Genomic DNA, 22,793 nt, shown 5'->3' with positions numbered 1-22,793 from the left:
TATACATTTTAAAGGCTTGAAATTGGAATTGAATACTGATTTTATGTTTTCTATTATTATTTAAAAAGAAAAATCCTACCTTTTAGAGCCAGGAGCTGAGCCATCTATATAAAATGTACACTCCTGGAAAATCTAATTCTCCCCCCTTCTTCCCTCCCCAGATTTTTAAGAAATTGTATGGGTAAAAACATTGAGAAATGGTAAGATTGGTGTTTTATTTAAAGGATAAAAATGTTTGTCCAAAACCAACTTAAAATGATAGAGAATCTATAAAAAGCAAAGCAGAGCTGATAAACCTACTTGAAAATCTTATTTCCATGACAACAGGAATAGAGCATTAAAGGGCCAGCACACCTCTGCAATGCGTCATTGCCAACACGTTCAATGATCTAAAATATTTTCAAGAGAAGGAATAATCTTTCATATATGTGCTCAATTATAACTATGTGAGAGCACAAGAAAACGAGCTAGACATTTTAGAAAACAGAGAGATAAAAAGCTGATGTTTTTAATAGTCACATACAGATTACCAAGTTTTCTACTGATTCTGGGAAATGCAAAAATAAAATGCACGACATAAACTCACATTGCATACAAAATCTACGTTTTGTAGTTTCCACATTTGTTACTCAAGTTATCATTTAAAAAAAAACACCCAGTTAACCTTATTGCTTTAAGATAACACAGAGTGCTTGCTCATGAATATACATGTAGCCAAAATAATATTTTACTTAAAAATGCATTCTTTTATAATATGATATATACATCGTCATTCATACTCAGTTCTAGAAATTAGAATTTAGTTCTTTTCAGTTTTGCATATGTAAAACATCTGAGAAAATTCTGGAAAAATAGCTTTGTTTCTCAAAGGCAATAGCAATATTTTGTACAGAATTCTTTTGAGGGATAATGTTTCCAAGGTTTCCTAAATTTAAAAGATTCTTCAAAGGCACATTTAAAATTAAATTATGTAAGATAATTTAAAATTTAAATGCTATTTAAAAGTATATGTATTACATTATAGATTTTAAAGGCAGTATGTGATTGAGTTTGATCTTCACAGATACCCAATGTGATGTGGAAGGGTAGATACTATTATCAAACATTTTTTCATTGGTGAGGTATCTGATGCTCACCAACATTACAAGTTAAGGGGCCATAAAAAGAATAAACATATCTGTATGAGAAGATGGATGTTAGCTGAACCTATTGTGGTAATCATTTCACAATAGATATAAATCAAACCATCATGCTGTATGCCTTAAACTTCTACAGTGATGTATGCCAACTCTAGCTCAATAAAATGGGGGAAAAAGAATAAACATAGTTCTTTATATTTCTATGCCTTATATTTCTATGCCCATGGTAGCTTTTGCTACCATGATGCTACATCTCACACTTACTTTAAAATACTAAGAATTCTCATCATAGTTTAATTTAATTATGCTTTAATAGGAATGTGAATTATTCATTTTTTGCAAAAAAGGACTTCCCTTAATCCCCAATTTTTGCTTATGTAATTATAATAAAAATGTTATTTTAAACAATGCAAAATTTATCTTTGATTTGAAATTACTAGTTATGTGACTATTCTTTATATCATATATAAATATATATGCACACACACTCATATACACACACATATACTGGGGGTGACAAAAAATGCATATGGACACATTGGCCAACGTTGCTCAAATAGTAGTTGTCCATTATCAGAAGTGTCTGGATGCTGATGGTAACTACTTTGAGCACCTCCTAAAATTGCAGAAGTCAAATGTGACTTGTATTCATCTTTTGAATTATCGGTATATATCGAGTATTTCAATTTTAATACAATTTTCCTTTCTTAAAATGTGCATACATTTTTGGCACCCTCTGTTTGTGTATGTATACACACACACATATGTGTATATATATATATATAATATATATATATATATATATATATATATATGTCTCAAACTTCAAGTAGGAACTCTTTCAATCTCTAACTCTATAAAATAAGCAAGTCAATCTCTCTATACTCATGAAAGCTAGGAAAAAATATTTGTGTGCCAAAAATGACAAGTAGAATTTCCTAGATGAAATCCATGTAACAAAATACAGAGCGTAACAATAATTTCACCTAAAAGCAGAGAAGAATTAACAAACAACTTTGGTTTCTTCAATATAAATGTCTCTCTTTTTCTATTTTGTGTGTTTTTTTTCTGCCACAGAAAGTGATAAAGCTACATCTGGATCCCAACTGGAGAGGCAGCCTCTCCAGAGCCTTGGAAGATGCATTGGAAAGCCAACTAGGTAGGGCCATCTAATCTGTAATCCTAATTCTGTCACTGGAATGTTGAATGACCCTCACAAAATTATCTTAATCCTACTGAGTCTGTTTGAATACACTTTTTTTTTTTTTTTTTTTTTTTAATTCAAGGCTTTGGCAGGTAAGTGAACCACAGACCCTACTCTCAAGAAATTGGGACCCAGGTCAGCTTCATGGATGGACAACCAGTGGAGTCACATGGGACATCCGTGCCCTAAGGAGCCCAGCACTTGGTTTCATGTTCTGCTGTAGCTATCTAGAAATTTTCTTTTTCTAATTTAACCTTCTTTTTTTTTTTTTGATATAATTGTAGATTCACATAGAATTGTAGGAAATAATACAGAAAGTTCTTGTGTATTCTTTCACCAGTTTCTCCCAATGGGAAAACCTTGTAAAACAATCACAGAAATTCCAGGTAGTCATGATGAATTCTGAAGAAAAGGGAATAAGCTGAAGCTACTTTTTATTTCTTATTTTAACAGTTTATTTTGAAGATCATTTTGAAAACAAAGTTAAAGACAATCAGAAAAAAAAATGCACAGAACACTTATTAAATAAGTATGGTGATTAAATCAAAATAAGGGAAATATGTTCTCTTCTGTAATTCCAGAAATAAGTCGTTTGTTCTGAAGGTTCCTATACTTCCAAAACGGGGGGAAATCATGTCAATGACACTGTCTCTTAATTGAGTAATTAAGTGTAGCCACTTAATTTTTGTGTTCTTTCTAATAAGTCAGTTTTGATCTTCAAACTGTGCCTTTTTCTTTTTAAACATTTGATGCTAGAAATTCAATGGGATTTGGTGGTCTTTCCTTGAAAGCACAGCAAGTCCTTGTGATAAGATGGCACAGCTGTCTGATCCAGGTAGGCAAGAGTTAGCAGACTGGAGATCTTCTGTTTTGGTGACCTTGCTGCATTAATCTCATTCTCTACTATCCTCTTGATGTCACATATGAGGCTGTACTCAGGGTGAGGATTTTCTGCAATGTGCGCCTGTCCCTCCAGCATCTGCTCTGGCTCCATGGTGGACCCTTCAAGTCACAGTCCCTGGTTACCAGTCCACACTCTGGTATGTTCATTTTTAAGAGCTCTGACCACACCAGAGCAGTTTCATTTTTGCACTGAGGCCTGCAAATTATATAACCAGTGCTTGTTGGGACGATTGCTAAGTAGCAATTTCATCTGTAAAAACGTGACCGGATACATTCATAACTGACAAAGACTCAGCTTGATTAAACTTTAGACAGGCTCCACTGAGCCCTGGTTTCAACTAGGCTTCATCCTTGGGCCATGTCCTAGATCTGTTTGGTCCAGTTTTAAGAGAGATCCCTGTTTAGAGAGATCCCTCATTCATGGTATCTGATCACGCTTGATATCTGATCAAATTCCCCATTCCCCCCAACCCCCACCTTCTGTGATGTACAAATCTTTAGTAAGAATTCCTTTAGGCCAGTCTGGCAAGAACCTCCTACCCTTGTCTCCTCTTAAGTAATTTTCCATCCATTGACCCTCTCACTCTGCTCCTTGGCTATAGATCCCCAGCTCTCTTTGCTGTACTCTCACTTGAACCCAGTCCCTCTCTATTGTGATAGTCTTGACCACTATTACAATAGTCTTGAACACTATCGTAATAGCCTTGAACAATTGTCAGACTAATTTTTCCTTAACACGACAAACATATAATTATATGAGTCTAAATCTCATTCACCTCAATCACAGAGGTCAGGAACTCCCAAGGTTAGTAGGGAATACAGCCAGTATTTCAAAACTCTCCCACCACAATGCTGAGCCATCTCAAATCTACTTTACTTTTTATTCAAATGGCAATATTTTCCCTCTTCACTGTACAAAACAAAGAAAATGTGAAGTGCTCTTTAATTTTTATGTCTTATTTTGGTCTTGTCTTGATTTGTCCATTTAGGTTTCATATGCCAACAATTTTCTTTCGCCACACTGACTGCCAATATACATTGTCATGCATAAACCTATTTCATGTTTGTTCTTCTTTACATTCTTTATTCTTTACATTCTTATTAGAACTCAAGAAGTTCTCAGTGATTATTGTTGATGATTTTCCATGATCATTCAGATCATGAATGGTGCTTAGAGAAGTCTTATAGCTTGCACAAGAGCCAAGTTATTTCAAATTAACTTACGATTCATTCAATTCCTCTTAATTTTCTTTTTAATACTTGTGTCTGATTTTCTTATCACTGTCAAGATTTTGTAAGTGTCTCTGGGCTCAGTGTATTGAGTTTATTTTTTTATTATTTTAATCTATCTTTTATTGAATTTGTTTTTGAATTTTCTCTGTACAGAGCTTTCTTATGAACATAGGTGTAGGTGTAAATTACCTTAAGCTCTTTCATCTTTTCCAGATATAACTGCTGGAAAAGAGGGTCTTATTATATATTATACAATGCTTGTGTTTGCTCTTGCTCTACACAACTTAATTCAGTCCTCTTCTTTTTCTAAACTCAACTAACAACTGTAATAGTAGTGGTATCTTGAACTATTGCTTTATACTCAATAACAACACCAAAAAAGAAAGAGGCAATTTTTTTGTAACAAAAGTCAATTAAGAACATTTTCTTAGTTAATTGCCAAAAATATGGGTATACCCTTAAAATGCTCTTTTCTAGTGGTGGGTCTATGCAAATGAGATATAGGATTATATCTTCAAGGGCTCCTCAGCAAAAAGCGTGTAATGACAACAAACATGCATACGTTCCTATTGTTGAGGACATGTATTCCACATTATTCATTTCTAATATAAATATTTCACTTACAGGGTAAGTAATGACAGATATGGAATCCAATAATAAATCATCTTAAATTATTGAGTAAATGATACATTGATTAGTAACTTCTCATTCTAATTAAATGTTCTCCTAACAATGTAAGCAATCATCTATATATGTATAGAGTTACTATTATGCTTATAAACTCATATTCACAAGTGACTTAAACTACATTTAAATTCCCTCAAAACAAAGAACATGGAACTAATATGCCGGTTCCAGTTCAGATTACCCTCTTCCTCAACCAGTCTGGTGATAATTCCTTTTCTTGAAATTTCTGTAATAATTTAGACCTTTCTATTCCCACAATTTCCACTTTCTGTAATCCTTGCCTTGATCAGTACAGTAAAATTCCAATTAATTTCTATGTTTCGAAAGCTCCCCTTTCTAAAATTGTCAAGACAATCCTCATAGCAGAGATTGTATCACATTATTCCTATTGTAAAACACATTGACATTCTTACCATTATTTAAATGATTGAATTCATGAGTCTGGCTCCAAGCTACCTGTCCAATATGTGTTGCACTTCACCCTTTCTTATACTTCATAGTAGGACAAATCAAATAATATGCTGTCCCCAAAATACACCCTATAAGTGTTCAAGCTCTTCTCTGGATGTGAAATGTCCTTCCTTCCATTTTACTTTTCCAAATATTCACTAACCTCAAGTTTGTAGCACACTTCCTACATGAAATATTTTTTGAAGTACTGCAATGGACTGAACCTCTGTGTGTGTGCTCCTCAAATCCATATGTTGAAACCTAACATTCAGAGTGATGGTGTTAGGAGGTGGGGCCTTTAAAAAGTCATTAATCATGAGGATGGGGCCTCTAAAGTGGGATTAGGGTCCTTATGAAAGAGACGCCAGAGAGCTTTCCTGCTCTCCAGGAAGCAGTCTCTCACCAGACACTGACTCTGCTGAGGCTATGATCTTGAATTTCCAGCCTCAAGAACTGTAAAAAAACAAATGTTTGCTGTTTAAGACACACAGTCTATGGTCATTTGTTAATAGCAGCCTGAACGAACTAACACAGTACCCTTTTCAAATCCTAATATTCCATAACATTGTGTACCTGCTGTCAATTTTGCTTTTAAGTCATTTATTCCAGTTTACCTTATATTTAACAACAAAAGAAAAAAACTATTATTCTAATAATTCCCCAATTTTTGTGTGTCCCGGGCCTTTTTAATAATCTGATAAAAGTTTTGGGCCTTCTACCTCTTCCTCCTACAAATGAATATACGAAAACCCTCCAAGCGTTGTGTATATTTTTGTAAGGTCTTTAACCCGAGAGGCACTCTGGATTATTTAAATATCAACTAAATCATTTTTTTTTAATTTCCCAAAGAAAAGGATCACATAGCAAATAATTGGTTACTATATTTACAACTTTCAGTGTTCAGAAAATATGATTTTTTTCTTAAGTGATTAAAGAAATGGATGTATTCAAGCATTAAGGTCTCCTACTCTGATTGATTCTTCTATAATGCATTACAATTCAAAAGCCCATATAATAAGATATTGCACAAAGTATCAAGAAATTGAGGTACAGAATACTAAATTCAAATAATCTCACATATGCAGCAACTATCTTAAGTGCTTTAATACTAATATATAAAGCTACTATGTGCTAATTCAATATCATAACTATGAGTGCCTAATGTGACTTAATCTAAGTATGAGAGAATGAAGGTAAGTTCAATGTATTTGATTTACATAGCTTCATTTTGAGCTCAAAAAGAAACAATATTTTGTTGCCAGTAAAAGCTGTATAAGTGAAAGCCAGCAAGTAATGAATTTCCCTTTTTATCTTAAAAGCACACTAGAACATATAGAAAAAGACACAATGCCAATAGTTACTAAACCAAAATAGTAACTCAGTGTAGAAGTAGGAGGTATTTTGACTTGATAGAGAAAAGAAATAGCACGCTCTAATACACATTCTAATAAATGAACTCCATACTTCACTGCAATAGAGTTTCGTTGTAAACCACCCACTGGATGGTCCTCCTTTCTTTCAGTCTAAAAACAAGGTTTCTACATACACATATGCTGATTAAGACAAACTCCTTAAGAAGCTCAGTATTTTTCTAACCAAGAAGAGTCGTCTACAAATAAAATATTAAAATCTTTAATTCTCTCTCAAGATCATATCTTCATTTCTCTTTTTCCTATCCCCTTACCCTCATCCCCAGCTGTTTTTCATTGTTAGTTGGCAAGAAAGCTCATCTTGAATAGTTGCCAAAACACCAGGGCTATAACCTAATGACTCTAAGCATTAAGCATCCTAATGTTGAAACAGTGTTTTCTTGAACATTTGCAGTAATGTCTAATTTTTTATGACAGCCTGTTTTGTAGTTGTCTGGCCTTCTAGTTGCAAAGGTAGCAACCCTTAATGAAAAGCCTTTTCCCACATGAATATATTTCCATTGTCATCCCTGAAAGCCAGTGAAGTAAAACTATTTGATGTCTTTGGGACTCATCGGATGAATAAGTTCTTAATTGGAAGGACTTAAATCTTCCTTCTCACTGTATACGTAAGTTCTAAAACTATCTATTTTACAGTTCTTAAAATCAAATATGTTACACAAAATTCTGAAGGTTAAGAGGCAAAATAAGTTACAATTAGGACCTCTAACAGTCTACCTGACAACATATCGTCACTTCAAGACTAGAGTCAGATGTAACCGGTTTTACCTTACACTACCTGTGGATTTTTAGAAAGTTATCATCCTTTCTTAGCTTCCATTCCCTTACATATAAAATGAAAATATGTTCTAAAACTTTCAGGAGATAATATGTACAATGCTCTTGGCACATGTTTCTAGTACACTGCAATAAATACTGTTATTTATTAATAAACATAAAACTTGATAAATATTGTTATTATTAGGCTAAGGAGATATTACAATAATTTTGGAGGTTTATTTATCTGTATATAAATAAAAAAAAATCCAAGTAAGAAACTGATAAGAAAATAAATACATACAACTCAGATTCATATAAGAAAAAGTGATAAACCTCTCAATTTTAATTTTAGATTTTTTTGTTGTTCAACTGATTTGTTAACAAGGAGATGATATTGAACTGTATGAAATCATGTTCCTTGTATAAAATGTATTAATTTCAAAATTGGTAATTAATTATATAATTAGTTATCGTTTTATAGTGTAAAGAAATTTCCTGTTTATAAGTACAAGGTAGTAAGCACTAACTAATCTGGTAGGAAGGGTGTTAAAGACAGCAAACAAATATTCATATTCTGCCCAGTTCTCCCAGCCCCTTTTCAGATGGATGGGACCTTGTGACAAATTCCAATAACTGTGAACAGAGCACGTGTGTCCCTTTTAAGCAAAAGCCTGGATATAGACATGAGAATTATGAATGTGCTTCCTTTTTTGGTTAATGCAAATTTACAGATGTTGTGTCTTCACTGTGTCCTGAGTGTCCTGAGTAATTATGCAGGACAGGGTTTCCCTGAGATCCACATCAGAAGACCTGTGGCAGCGACAAAAATAATCCATTGATACATGTTAAGCCGCTAAGATTTGCGAGTTAATTTGTTACTGCAGCATAGACTAGCCTTCTCTGATAAATACAAACATGGTTTCATTGACAAACAGATTAAAATAATAGTGGCATGGCATTAAGAATTATCATTTGATAACTATCTTCATCTTTGATATTTTCCAATTTCATAACTTTTTAAATAATTAGACATTTATATATAAGCACTTTTTCTGCCCTAAGTAAGTCGGAGTCTGGTAAGAAAAAGAGGACACATACATTTATAACAAAACAGAATCACAGTGATACATAGGCACAGGTAATGAGTTAAATGTATTCCGAGAAAAGAAATATGAGCCCTATTAGAAGATTTCTGGGAAGAGATGCCATAGGGCTTAACTCTAGAAGAATGGGATGCATTTGGACATATGTGGCTGAGCAGACTATGGGAATAAAGCAATGCGTAGTGTTCCAGAATGAAGGAACAGCGTGAGCAAAACCAGGAAGAGAGAAGTGACTGGGTGAGTCTGGCAGGAGTGAAAGATGTAAATAAATCAATAAAAAGTTAGTATCCACCCTCAAGTACTCCTATGAAAAATGAGAGACAAATCTAAGAAGACAAATCTACTGAATAAAGATCTGAAGAGACAGATAGAGACTTTATTTAGTGTGAAAGAAAACAATCTTGAAGGATTTCAATCAAGAGAAAAGCATGTGTCTATACTCTACTTTAGAAAGCTTATACTATAAAAGGGACGAATAGAGACAGGACAATTAGTAAGAAATTTATTACAATACCCTGCATGGGACATAACAGGAAACTAAATTAGAACCCCAAAGGGCTAACAACTGGAATTCAGGAGAGAGAATGAATTGGAACATTTTCTAAAAATGCAGATTCAAAAAGTTCAGGAAAACAAAAATATAAATATGAGGACAATGGGAAGGGAGGAGATACAGATGTGAAAGATTAAGGACTGTCAGCATAAAACAAGAACAGAAACAAGTGTGGGATGAGGAAATTTGATTTAGGATATGCTATTAGGTTGATGCGAAAGCAATTGCAGTTTTTGCAATTGCTTTTAACTTTTTAAACCGTAATTACTTTTGCACCAACCTAATAGCTTTGATATCCTAACAGCATTCAGGAGGAGATGAAGGTGGCTCTGGGAGTCAGGCAGGAGGTAGTCTGGGAGATGCATGCTGAATAGGAACAACAATCTGACTTGAGGTGGAATTTGGATACCCCAATATCCATTTGCATAATACATTACATGAAAGGAGTGTATGTGTAAAACTAATATCCCTGTCACGTGGTCATGTAGATGCTCTTTCTCTCATCATACTTTCAACAATTTTTTTTTTTTTTTACTAGAAATATTTCTCCTAGGATGCAGTGCATTACTGCAGCCCATTTTCTCCTTTTCTCTGCCCCTTTGTTTTCTGGAGGCTGCCGTCTACAACCGAACATACAAACACTCTTGACATGCAATGTGAGGGCATAATATTCAGGTTACACTGAAGAGGGACAGGCACCTCTATTTGGTGTAAGACAGGGATGATGGATGCTTTGGTAAGGAGGGGGAAACATGAGACTTACTTTCAGATTGACGGCAGTTTGCTGCACCTACAAATACAGGTGGCAAAAGATGCAAACAAAGTGTGACTTGCAAGTCCAGTTCACATATTTGGAAATTTCCTTCAAATTCAAGGTTTTGTTTGGTTTTCAGTTTACTAACAAGTTTAAATAATTTTCTATTCTGTATTGAGCAATAATTTCCTTCATTGACCTTTGGCTCTCAGTAAAATCTGCCGTACACAACAGTGCCTTAATAATCAAAAAAAGAGGACAACGGCCACACACAGAGTAAAGCTACAAGGATCAAGGCAGCCTCGGGAAGTGACTGGATATCAAAAAACCATCTCCCAAAAAACTTTAATTTTAAAAAAAGACCAATTAGAGCAGGAATTTAAAATAAGAAACAATTGCAAGAAAGCAAACTCCAAGGTCCTCACAAGGCAAACTCACAAGGTACTGTTGAATGCCCCACAGTACCTGAAATGGTAGCTCTAGTCATCTTATTAGATATTAAATAAAAAGACGAGACCAGGAGGTAAAATTCATATTCTTAGCATTTGCTATTATTCCTGGGACAGAATACATACTCAATCAGTTTGGAATGAATGCATAAATAAGCGGAAATGCGTGAGAACCTAGAGGAAAAAATATCAAGAGAAAAGATAATGGAAAAAATAAACTTTTGGAAGACCAGTATTTAAAGGTAGTAATGAGAGAGCTGGGCAGACCACTGGGAAGTATAATGGTACAGAGGCCAACGACAATGAAAGGGAACAAAGATAGTTTTTAAAAATTTATGTTCATTCAGGTCACAGAGTAACCTTCGTTCTAGCTCTAATTTGCACTTTGTTAGAGACAACAAGGAATAAGTGAAACACCTCTTACTGTGTCATGTTATGTCTTTATTCCATACCCTTTCATCTGAAAGTTCATATTAATAATAAGTATTTCTATGCTCAAATCTGAAAACACACTTAGATTTATTTTTTTAAACTTAAGGAATGGAGTGTGTACAATAATTTCAGAGCACGAATTACATAACATTTAAGGTGCTTTCCTACTTATTTAATATTTGGCTGCCTTTAAAATATAAAAAGAAAAGATCATTTGTGCTCTCAGAAAAACATGAAGAAAATAATATTGATGGTTTAATGAAAATATGGAAATACTAATCAAATAAAATATTCCACATTCTTACAGCAAAGCAGAAATCAAAAAAGGCATATAGCCTTGTCTAAAACAATGGATTATAAATGTCTAGCCAAGTGTCCGGATCGATAGTCAATAAACATTGTGACCAAATGGGCCATCCAGTTATTGCTAGCATTACATTTCTTCTCAGCTCTTCAGGATACATCAAGCTTAACCAAAGTCTGGTTGTAGAAAACTATGGAGATAATTGAGTGCTACCGTTATCTTGCCTTATTTTTCCCCATTATTTATAATTCAAGGAAAAATTTTCAAACCACTTTGGTTCACAGGGATTAAAGCACTTTAAGACTAACTTACCACTTGTATCTTTAATAACTAATACATATTTACAGTGATTACTTCAATTTGACTCTCAAATATTATTGAAATGAGGTTTCTTGGCACAATATCAAAAAGGATTATTTAATAAAAATACCCTGGGGCTAAGTTTATCAGAAAGTATTAACAAAAGAAGCTTTTATTTTTTCCCCCTTTTTACCTGATCTTAATTACAAACTTGAGTTGTAGTTTACCACAATATTAAGGAAGTATTAAATAATAGTGCAGCATAAATCAGACAATAATTGGGAAATCAAACAAGTTCTTTTTTTGTTGTTTGCTTTTCTCAGCTTTGCAAAACCACAGAAACAATGTGATCAAGAAGAAAATCAGGAAATCTTCATTGCTCCTTACAAAGAATTAATCTAATTAATCTAATTCTTTGTAAAGCAGCAGAACCACTCTATGCTTTTATGTAAGGGGTTATGTTGTAAAGGATTTAAAAAAAAGGAAAGAACAATACCCAACAAATATGAGTGTGGCAACTTGAGAACTCACATGACTCTGAGATTGGATTTCTCAGCAGTACTTTTGTGTGAAGATATTATGATATTAATATCACTCAGTTACCAAAAATAAAAATTTTACGCCTTCTTGGCAAGTTCAAACAATTGTTGTACGCCTGAACACTCTTAACTCTTTCACTATCAGAAGGTATTTATAAAATGTATTTTACAACTGGTCCACATTAATTTGAACTGTAGATACCCACTTTACCTTGAAACTGAATGCAAGCTACCAATTGACCTAAACAAGCTAATAAGTTAGAAAACAAAGGATCTCCCATAAAAGGAGAAATAAGATAAAGCACAGAGAAAGCCTATTTCTGAGTTGGCCAGGTTAACCGAAAATGTTGCTAAACAAAGTTCTGACGAACTAAATTTGATTATAAAAGAAGCACATATTTTGGAAACATGTTTGTGTCAGCACAAGTTAGCAGAAGATAAATATCTCCAGGATAAAGACACTGAGATAATCAGTTTCTCAGAAATAATAAAAGACAAACCAATAAAGGAAACAGAAAAAGGAAAGAAAGTAAGAAGGATATGAAGACAGATAGTGTGTGACGTCCAGAAATTATATGAAGCCTCTTGAACTTAAAGATGAGTAAAGTCAGAGCCTAAGTTTCATAAAGAACTGTTTTGGTGTGTTTTTGTTTGTTTGTTTTGTTTGTTTGTTTGTTTGTTTTTTATCTAATACCAATGAGAGCTCAGACAAGTAAAAATCGTAGGACTTAAGAGGGAGCAAAGTTTTAATGAATGACTAGTGGGTGGACTGTTGTTTCAGACCAAGATTAAGTAGGACTGGATTTAACCTCACACTTGAAACAACCAAAGATTCAACAAAATACATATATGAATGAATGGCTTTCAAGACAAAGGACATCAAGCAACAAAAGACAGAGACCCCTGGGAGATGGCCTACAAATGAGGCGAACCCTGTAACTGCCCAGCTACAAACCTGAGAGAATGTCCAGGCAGTGAGGCAGGGAAAGCAAACCTAGGCAGGGACCGCTGCTCTCCTTGGGTTGAAGAGGTTCAACTCAGAGTACAGAGACCTAGACAGCACAAGTTCAAAGGCCAGAGAGTACCAGACAGAAGAGAGCTGAACAAAGAGAGAACTCCGGGGACCCAGAGAGGGTCTGCCGTGAGTATTCAGCAGGGTACTGATCAACAAATACATGTGAGGAAAATACCAAAGGTCAGGCAAAGACCACCTGAAAAGACTAGAAGGAACAGCTCCAGTTCCTCACACAGAGCTGGAAATGGTGACTGTTCCCACCAGCCGGAGTACACCATCTCATGATTCTCAGGGCACAGACAAGACTGCTGAGAAGAGTCTTGTCTCAGTAACGAAAATAATTTCTACAAAACAAACACTGCTCTGGTCACAACTAACAGACTGTAAAAGGAAGCCCTGAAAAGATCCAACTATTTTCAAAAAATGAACCACATCTCAGAACATAACTCAAGAATACTAAAATAAAACAAACAAAGCAAAACAAAACAAGAAATTGAGGCATTGAAAGTCTAAGGTACTTGTCCAATATCCAAAATGGTAGAAACTCTCTTCTTTATAAAAACATGTGATTCTGTGTGGAGAACAAACAAGAAAGAAAAAGGTGGCACATCCACCTGGAGAGATTCTTTTAATCACTTACAAATACATGATATGTATTTATTTTCAAACAAACACTAATGTAGCACTAATGTGTGCCAAGCATTGTTTTAAACATATTATACATTCTAGCTCATTTAATCCTCCTAACTAAATCTATGATGGAAGTGCAATTATTACCCCCACTTTTGGAGAAATTTAGAAATTCAGGAATTAGAATTTTAGGAAATTTCGCAGAGACATTAAGAAGGTTTCCTCTGGTTACACAGCTAATAGTTTGAGCACTAAGATTTGAACCCAAATTCAGAGTTTGTACTTTGAATTATAGAGCTACATGAAAAGCTTATCATCACTTATTTTCTTATGTTATCTTTGTCCTCAAATGTTTATTAGTGTTTTCCTTCAACCAGAACACAGTATCTAAACTTCACTTTAAAACACGAGGTCTATTTTTTCTTGAAACAAGTCTTAACATTTTCTCATTTTTTTCAGTGAACTAATTCACTTCCTCAAATATCAAACAGCAATGTATTATAAGAGTTCCCATGGAGAAAAAGTTATCCTAATCCTTTTAATTCAGGTTCTCAGGCTACCTTGTTGACATTGAACATTCAACTATCAGGTTTCCTTTTGTCTCTTGACTCTTCCAATAAAATTTTAGTAGGTACCTACTATGTGACAGACACTAATGCAAATACTGACTATAGAAAGAAAAAAATAATGTATATGAAATTTTTACTTATGCAACTAAAACTCTAAGTTTTTACTTTACATTCTAAATCTCACAATTCTCCCTATGAACTGCTATAACATGATACATGATTCTATCTAGAAACCTGAAACATCCTCTTCTAAATATACAGGAGTCCTGTGTTCACTGCATGATTTCTCTTCTCTTCTAACTGCTTGCTCCTTTACCTTTTTTTTTTAGGCTGAAAACTTGCTCTTTCAGCAGATTTTCTCTCCTTTCTTCTTCTGCCTATAGTGATTAAGCTCTAGCTCCTATGGTTAGACAGCTCAAATGGGAGCCAGTTACTTCCCGCTTGGATCCTAGACAAGTACCTTGGTTTTTCACCGCCTCAGTGTTTTCATCTATGAAACAGAGGCTAACAGGATGCTTATTCTAAAGGGTTGTTGTAAGAAAGAAAAGAAAGAAAGGAAGGAAGGAAGGAAGGAAGGAAGGAAGGAAGGAAGGAAGGAAGGAAGGAAGGAAGGAAGAAAGAAAGACACAAAACAGCTGTGACAAACAAGTAAGAAATGCTCAATAAATGTGAGTTGCTATTATTATAATTTATTGGCTTGATAATGTTAATGTCATGTTTTAGAGCTTATTTGAAACCATTCGCCTTCTGTTCTTCTTGCCTCCTGCTTTACTTATTTGTATAATAAAGAGTCTTGTGATTTATCTTGATCACTTTACCTTTGCCTTGGATAAAGTTTTAACCAAAATATCAGCATTTTTACCTTCAGAAGAAAAACTCAATGTTGTTAACAAGTGCAATTGCCTTTTCACCCATCTCTAAATATTTCTCAAGCTCTTTTTTTTACCCTGCTCATCATTTTTGTCTCTCTTTTCTTCATTACTTCTATTGTCAACTAACAATACCATTCCCTAAACCCTCTCACACCAAAATTTTTGGCTTTTTCGGCTCTATTCTGTCCCAGGATTACCTGTCCTTACACTTCTCCTACATAAGATCATTGTATGTTCAGGGGCTTGGTGTAGCATGTATAGCTTTATGATGTCTCTTTAACCTTAGACCAGTATAATGTCTAGTGACCAATCATTTTGTATATGAATATCTGTGATCTACTCACAATTTTTGCTGTGGAAACAGATCAAAAGTGTTATTCTTTTTTTCTTCCAGATATTCCCAAAGAATCATAGAGTGCTCCATTACTGAAGCTCAACTAACACGTTTTTTGTCCCTGACATACGCATTCAGAGAAAATGTCTAAAGCTTTCCACTGAGATTTACAATTATGGTTTATTGTGCTCGCTTCGGCAGCACATATACAATTATGGTTTATAAAACATAATTTCTCTATGCTTTTATTATTTTTTTCTTGCTGAATTCCTTACAATAAAATTAACAATGTGACATCCTTTAATCTTTCTGTCGTTATCTTACCCTTATGGATTCTACATATTCATTCAGTTCCCTCTACTGGCTTTTCTTTTTCTCCTGGAATTTGTTTTAATTAGTCAAAGTAATATGTTAAATCAATATTAAAAGTAACTTTAAAAAAATTTCTCCTCTCCTCTCATTTTCACAGTATACAGACGTGCACGTTCTTCAGGTGTGGGACTTGTGGCCTTCAGCTCCATACACCCCTGCAACATCTCTACTCCCCACTGTGCACTGTGGTGTCCCCCACCCATTCCACTTGCCATCCCTCTCCTCACTACTCCACTTCAGACTCACACCCTTTTGTATGTCCAGGCACTTTCTGAAATGGCTTCAAGAGACTCTTTGATTTATTTCTTTCTCTCTGAGGCATCAGCCATCTTGGTTTGGCCCAGAAAGCATTAAAATATTCCTATAAAGTTGGTATAATAAACTGCCATACAATTAAAGTATATAAAAAACTGAAACAAAGAGAAAGACTAAAATAGTTCTAAAATTCAAATAATAGAACTCTCTCTACTTGACTTTTTTTGAAAAATAGAAGCGTTAACCCATTTCTTCCATTATACTGAATATAATAATAATGAATACTCTTGTCTTTAAAGTCGCTTTATTATTTGAAGTATCTAGAGTAAAAGTTCTTCAATTATATTTTAGAAATACAAGGGTTAATAACTAAACAATGCCAAAATTTATGTGACAAAAGGCACAAAATTCAATGCATTTGAAGCAATAAATTAACATGTAGACAGATGGTATAATCTTCCTGTGAAAATAAGATTCTAAAATTTACACTTCTGTGAAACCAAAATGTGATCATCAGAGTTCCCTTTAACAAGTGTTATTAGAATGGATTAAATTTTAGCCCTCTGGGTTTAGAAATGATGCTAGTTAACTCTCATAGAGGGCTAAAAAGAAATGACATTGTTTAATGGATAAATAGACATCTACTGACTTTATTTAAGGTATTTAGGGAAGAAAAAGGATAAAATATTAAAGTACACTTTTAAAATTTTTGTTTTTCTGGGTCTGTGCATGTGTGTGTGTATTTTAGCTATCTCAGTTGAATATATGTAATATATTAATTTTCCTATGAGGAATGAAGGGAAATTGCCTTCCTCAGCTTCATGAGTTAACATCCGCAAGTCATAAAAACAACCATTTATCTAATACTCATGCTTAAATGTCACAGTAAGATATTCCTTCATTAAATTGGTCATTTGTAATTTACTGTCTACTGAAAATTTATCTACAGGTTTGGAAAATAACTGCCTAGCAAAGAAAAAAAAAAAGAAAATATGATTGATCACCATAAATATTTTATATGAAATATTGTTTAAATTACAATTAAGAACTTAATCACATTTTCAGTTGTAATAGATTGCTGTTTAACTTTAAAATATATATACTCCCCTCCTTATTTGCTATTCAGTAAAGTTATTATAATTTCCACAATAATGAGAAAATGTATTCTAATAAAATTAATGAGAAATATATTTTAATAAAATTAATGAGAAAATGTTTTAATAAAAAAGATTGAATTATGAAGCAATTAATTGCAACAAATCATGGATTTGAAGGATCAACCCTGTTTTTCTCATAGATGACTAATAATTGTCAATGAATTAATTTCATTTTTCCAAAGAAAGGCATTCAATTTTTGTTAAAAATTGTATGTTCCCCTGTTATTTTCTGTATAGTCCTAAAGTGAATCCTTAATTTTTAAAGGAGATAATATAATATGACATTATCTCTTAGTCTGTTTTCTATGACAGATTCTTAATATGGAAACATCCAAATATTTGTAATTCAAAAAGCTCAGTAAACTATTGTGCTTGTCTTCATAAAACTTTAGTGTGCCCCAAGTTATGTTTAATTAACATTTGTTTCTACTGTACTCCATTTTCCTACAGACTTTTATTAAGATGCCTAATTTCCACTGTATTAACTTATTTCATTCATTTAACAATTACGTACTGTCATATAGCACAAAAGTAATGAAAAGGTCCCATAAACTCTAGAAAATTACAATCTATAGAAAAACTAGAGCAAAATACATGAATAAAATGTGAAAAAGCTAGTCTGAAAAGCAAAATACATGAATAAAAAGTAAAAAAGCTAGTCTAAAAAGTAGAAAAAAAAAAGAAGTCTTTCATAAAAGAGGCATAATGAAGTGTAAGATAAAAATGGAGCACCGCATTCCTTACAGGAGCGGGAATCCGAGCAGTGTGTTTCCATGTGGTTGCAGGTCAGTAAAGATTGTGGCATAAAGAAACAGAAGAGATGACAGGCCTATGATGTATCATTGATGAACACCCACATCTAATCTGTTAGAGAAACAAAATGTTCCAGGAGAGAGAAGGAAAACAAGAGGTCAGAGACACTTTAAAAACAGAATATAAGGTTGGGAAGCCAAAGAAAGGAAGAGTTTTCAAGAAAAGACAAGTGGTCAAGAGTGTTCAGAGGGATCAGTGAAGGTGACAATGGGACAGATCTCTGGTGACTTGAGAAGACAGTTTCAGGACTGTGGTGCGGAGGGAGGGAAAGGGAACAGTTACTGAAGGAGCAAAGCTAATGGATATGAATTGTACTTTTGAAACGTTCACTGATAAATTGGAGAGATTTGATGGTACTTTAAGGCAAGAGAAATACTGATAGCAAGCTTTTAAAAAATAATTTGGAAATGAGAAGGTGACAATCTTAACGGTCAAGAGGAAAGAGATAGTGATAATGAGATTAATGTAAGAAAGAAAGTATACTTGGTAAGAGAAATTTCCAGAAAAGGTAAATGGGACTAGAAATTAGGGATCCTTGTTTTGAAATAAATGGGAAATGGGAGAAGAGGAAAATAAATAGCTCATTTCAATCGCCATTCATCTTTTTAATTAATCCAGGAGCATGGCCATCTGCAAAGATTTAGAAGGAAAGTATGCAGGACTACTGAACAATTGATGTTTTCCACTCTGTACCCTTTCTTACTTCTTAACAGCACTTCGATTTCCTTTTGTGGCATTACCTACGCCGCATATTTATAGGCGTGCTGCAACATGAAATCCAGGTGCCTGCCTCCAATACAGGAGCTGAAGGGGCCTGATTCACACCACCCCTTACAGCCAAGAGGCAGACAGATGTCCTAAGCTGAGCCTTTGAACCTCAATGGAAGACTAAAGAAAGGGTGAGGGTACACACTCCCCAGGAGATGTGCTCTGACAAGTTCCTACCAAGTAACCATTTCCATAGCTCCTACTTTCTGGTTCCCTGAACTGCCGTGGTCTTGTCCATTTCCAGGCTGTTTCTTTAGCCTTCTGGCAACTGCAGGAGCTTTTGATTATCAAGACAGTAAATTTCATTTGGCTTAAATTACCCATGAGTCCATAAATAGTTTTATTTCTTACAACAACAGTCCCATCTCCCCACATCACACGTATAAATGCAACTGGCACAAGAGGTGAAGATTGAAGGAGGAGAGAAAGCATTTGTAGTTGTAATCGACAGGAAAAATAGAATAACCAGTAGCACTCGAAACCCAATTAAAATTAAAGGACATAGAGTCACAGTTTTATAATGGCCAAGTGTAATGACCTACCTGATAACTATTTTCCACACCTTACACTTTTTTATAACAAGTCATGTGATACATTCCCAAAGTTAGACAGTCAAGTTGCTGGTTACTAGTAAAGGCACTGCACTGTCTCCCTAAAAAGATATCATTTGCCAAATAAAAATGCAGAAATATCCAGACAGAGTAAAATAATTTATAACACAGTAAAATTTTCAAGGCTCAGAAACCTGTAGAAAAGCAGTAGATGATTATGCATGATCATCCCAAGGTCCTTCAAACCCTTTTAAGAAGGAATGCCTTGGAAGCAGAAATACCACTTTTGGTTCTCACTATGTAGAGGATCACCTATTTTTAAGAGCTACGCCTCCTCACTGGTAGACTGGCCCTTGATGTCTTGTAATGATGATGCAAGCAGTGAGAAATCTTCAAGCAAGTTCAACAAAAGAAATACGAGGTCCATGAGCTCTATTAGGAAGTGCTGGTTTTATGTCTAATCACCTGGTTGAATAGGTGAGTCAGATGTCTATTTTGTCTTTCATTATCTCATCTGTAAATTGAGATTTTTGTCTCACATTTTCATCCAGCTCAAACCTTCCAGAACCTATGCTGTGATGCCTCTATGTAATTTGATTCCCATATGGTACATAGATCTAAAAATAGTATTAACGTGGGAAGACACCTAGGAGGAGTGTGGTGACAGTCCTATGAGTCTCAGATGAGGAGTTTCATGAAGAAGCTCCCATTAGACTGCCTGAATATTGACTTTCTTACCAGAATGAGCTACAGGACTAATAGAATGACTCACACAATGGCCAAAGTCATAATTAAAATTCATTAAATAGATTAGATTTTTAAAATAAGCATGTTTTTAAAACTAAAATTACACTTTGCATTTTACTAACATATACTGTACTTTATGTCCCCAATTTCTGGAGAGAAAATATGCCACTCTATTTTCAGTTTTTATTTCTGTTTGTGGAGGAGATACATTTCTCTCTGAAAGCTGTCTTTTGAGCACCATGGTAACCACATCCTTGCAGTGAAGTCTGTCCTGTCAGATGCGCAATTTAAGACATTTGCAAATGCCACCTGAGATCACACTCAAGAGACAGGAAAGGGTACCTACGCTTTAACATCAAAGGGGAAATGCTGCTTACTGTTAGTTGAAATTAACCGCCAAAAATGGAGATGAAGAATGGGATTCAACCAACACAACAACTTCTGCCCCTGCTCTGAACAAGCCAGTTCCTTTTTATTGTTTATCTTGTCTTCCTTTCTATCCTCAGCATTGTTACTCTAGTGTTTGCTCCTTATCTGGTTCTCTGCACGGGGGGTTAAAGCCCATGATTACAAAAGACAGGGGCCAGAAATGATCAGATGGCAGCTAAGGAGCAAGAAAGGTCACAGCAACTGGTGACACTGTCCCGATAAATGCAGAGGTCCAATTCTGGAAGTTCTAGAAGCACTATTAGAAGAAATACACCATGATGACTCCCTGCCTTAGGGAATGAAAGTCAGTGGATGTCCAATAGCAAATTCAGCAGGAAGTGGCATTTGCCCTGAGAATAGTGCAGCCAGCAGGTTCATGTGTGGGCACAAGTGGGGCCCAGGCTACTGGGCGTCCCCAGGCTTCTGGGGACATTTCTGCTTCAACTACAGAAAAGAAGAGAGGGTAAATCAGAGTCATTGTAATGTAGCAATCAAAATAAGTGACTCTAGATACAGCAGGACAGCAATCTAGCTACAGCGTTCTCTACTATTATAACGTGAGTCATATACAGTTGACCTTTAAACAATGCAGACATTAGAGATGTCAACCCTCCTGAACAGTCAAAAATCCATGTATAACTTTTGACTCCCCCAAAACTTAACTACTATGAAGCCGTATCACATAAATAGTTTATTAACACGTATTTCATATGTTATAAGTATTACATACTGTATTCTTACACTAAAATAAGCTAGAGGAAAGATAATGTTGTTAAGAAAATCTTAAGAGAAAATACAGTTACAGTATTTATTGAGAAAACCTGCATATAAGTGGACCCACACAGTTCAGACATATGTTGTTCAAGTGTCAACTGTACCCTTAACAAGGACAGGTGAGCAACTTTATATAGGAACGTCAAAATAGTAGGAAAAATGGCTTTCTTTTTACTGCTTAATACTACGTATAAGAAATTGATCTTATTTTGATAAATACTTTTTGGTTAAAAATGAATGCTATTTATTATTGAATATTTGAGAAAATAATCAAAGGAGTAATGATAATGATAAAAATCATTAGTAATACTGAAACAGCATTTTCTAAACAATCATTATGGCAAGCAATAATCAACATTTAATTTGTAGTCAAAAGTGTTTAAAAAATACTTAGGAAAAAAGTTGATTTTAAGAAGTTAAATCTAGTTTTTTAGATTAATAGTTTGTTGTACATTTATTTAATCCATAGTTTATTATTATCATTTCAATCAGTTAAAATTAGAAACCCGATGCCTCGTTTCATCAATTTCCACTTAAAATAAGGTAAGAGAGAATATATATTTCCATTTTGCCTGACTTAAGGTGCTTCTTTCATATTATTATTTTTAGTGACATAATTTTTCTTTAATATTTTCTATGAGGTCTGCTATGGATTTTTCAAAATATTTAAAGGTAGCTGAAATAGCTAGTAATTTAATGCACGAGTGAGCATTGAAATTATTTTATGCTACTGGATGGTTAATAAAACTGTCAGTGAAGAATGATAAGGATTCAATATTAATAGCTTGAATTTATATAATGCCTTATTTCATATTAAATAAAAAAATGAAAAGCTCATTTTTTCATATGACTTACCCTCAGAGCTTTGATAAACATTTTATCAAATGTTTTGAGCCTGGAGGAGAAGGAACCAAGTTAACTGAAACACTAGCTGGAAGGGGCAAGACATCACTCCGAAGAAGTGAAGCTTCTATTAAGACACAAGGGAGGTGTAAGGAGGCTCGCTTGCTATAATCATCTGGGGTTGTGTACATAGGGGGGTTTTGTGTACTTTTCTCAATAAAAGTGTTATCAAGAAAAAAAAAAAAAAACAATTATTCTTCCACAAAGCTAAGATTGACATAGAGACCCAGCCTACCATTTTTACAATCTTTCAAAGTTTTAACTTCCCCTTTCTTTTTTCATCTCCCCTTTAAAATTACGTTTTACTTAAGTTTTCCTCCTTTATACATTTAAAAAATATTAATATACACACTATGAGCCAGGTC

At 34.3% G+C, this 22,793-nt stretch overlaps 1 protein-coding gene and 1 pseudogene across 1 annotated transcript in view; both read right to left on the bottom strand.

Moving 5' to 3' along the window:
• GPM6A (glycoprotein M6A) overlaps nt 1-22,793 on the bottom strand; it is a 235,153-nt gene that overhangs the window by 144,118 nt on the left and 68,242 nt on the right. The window lies entirely within an intron of this gene.
• On the bottom strand, nt 3,048-3,337 carry LOC117021590 (protein dpy-30 homolog; annotated as a pseudogene).

The sequence above is a fragment of the Rhinolophus ferrumequinum genome, chromosome 4, assembly GCF_004115265.2.
Source record: "Rhinolophus ferrumequinum isolate MPI-CBG mRhiFer1 chromosome 4, mRhiFer1_v1.p, whole genome shotgun sequence".
Lineage (NCBI taxonomy): Eukaryota > Metazoa > Chordata > Mammalia > Chiroptera > Rhinolophidae > Rhinolophus > Rhinolophus ferrumequinum.
Note: the sequence above shows the minus strand (reverse complement) of the source record. Positions and strands in the feature narration are given on the sequence as shown.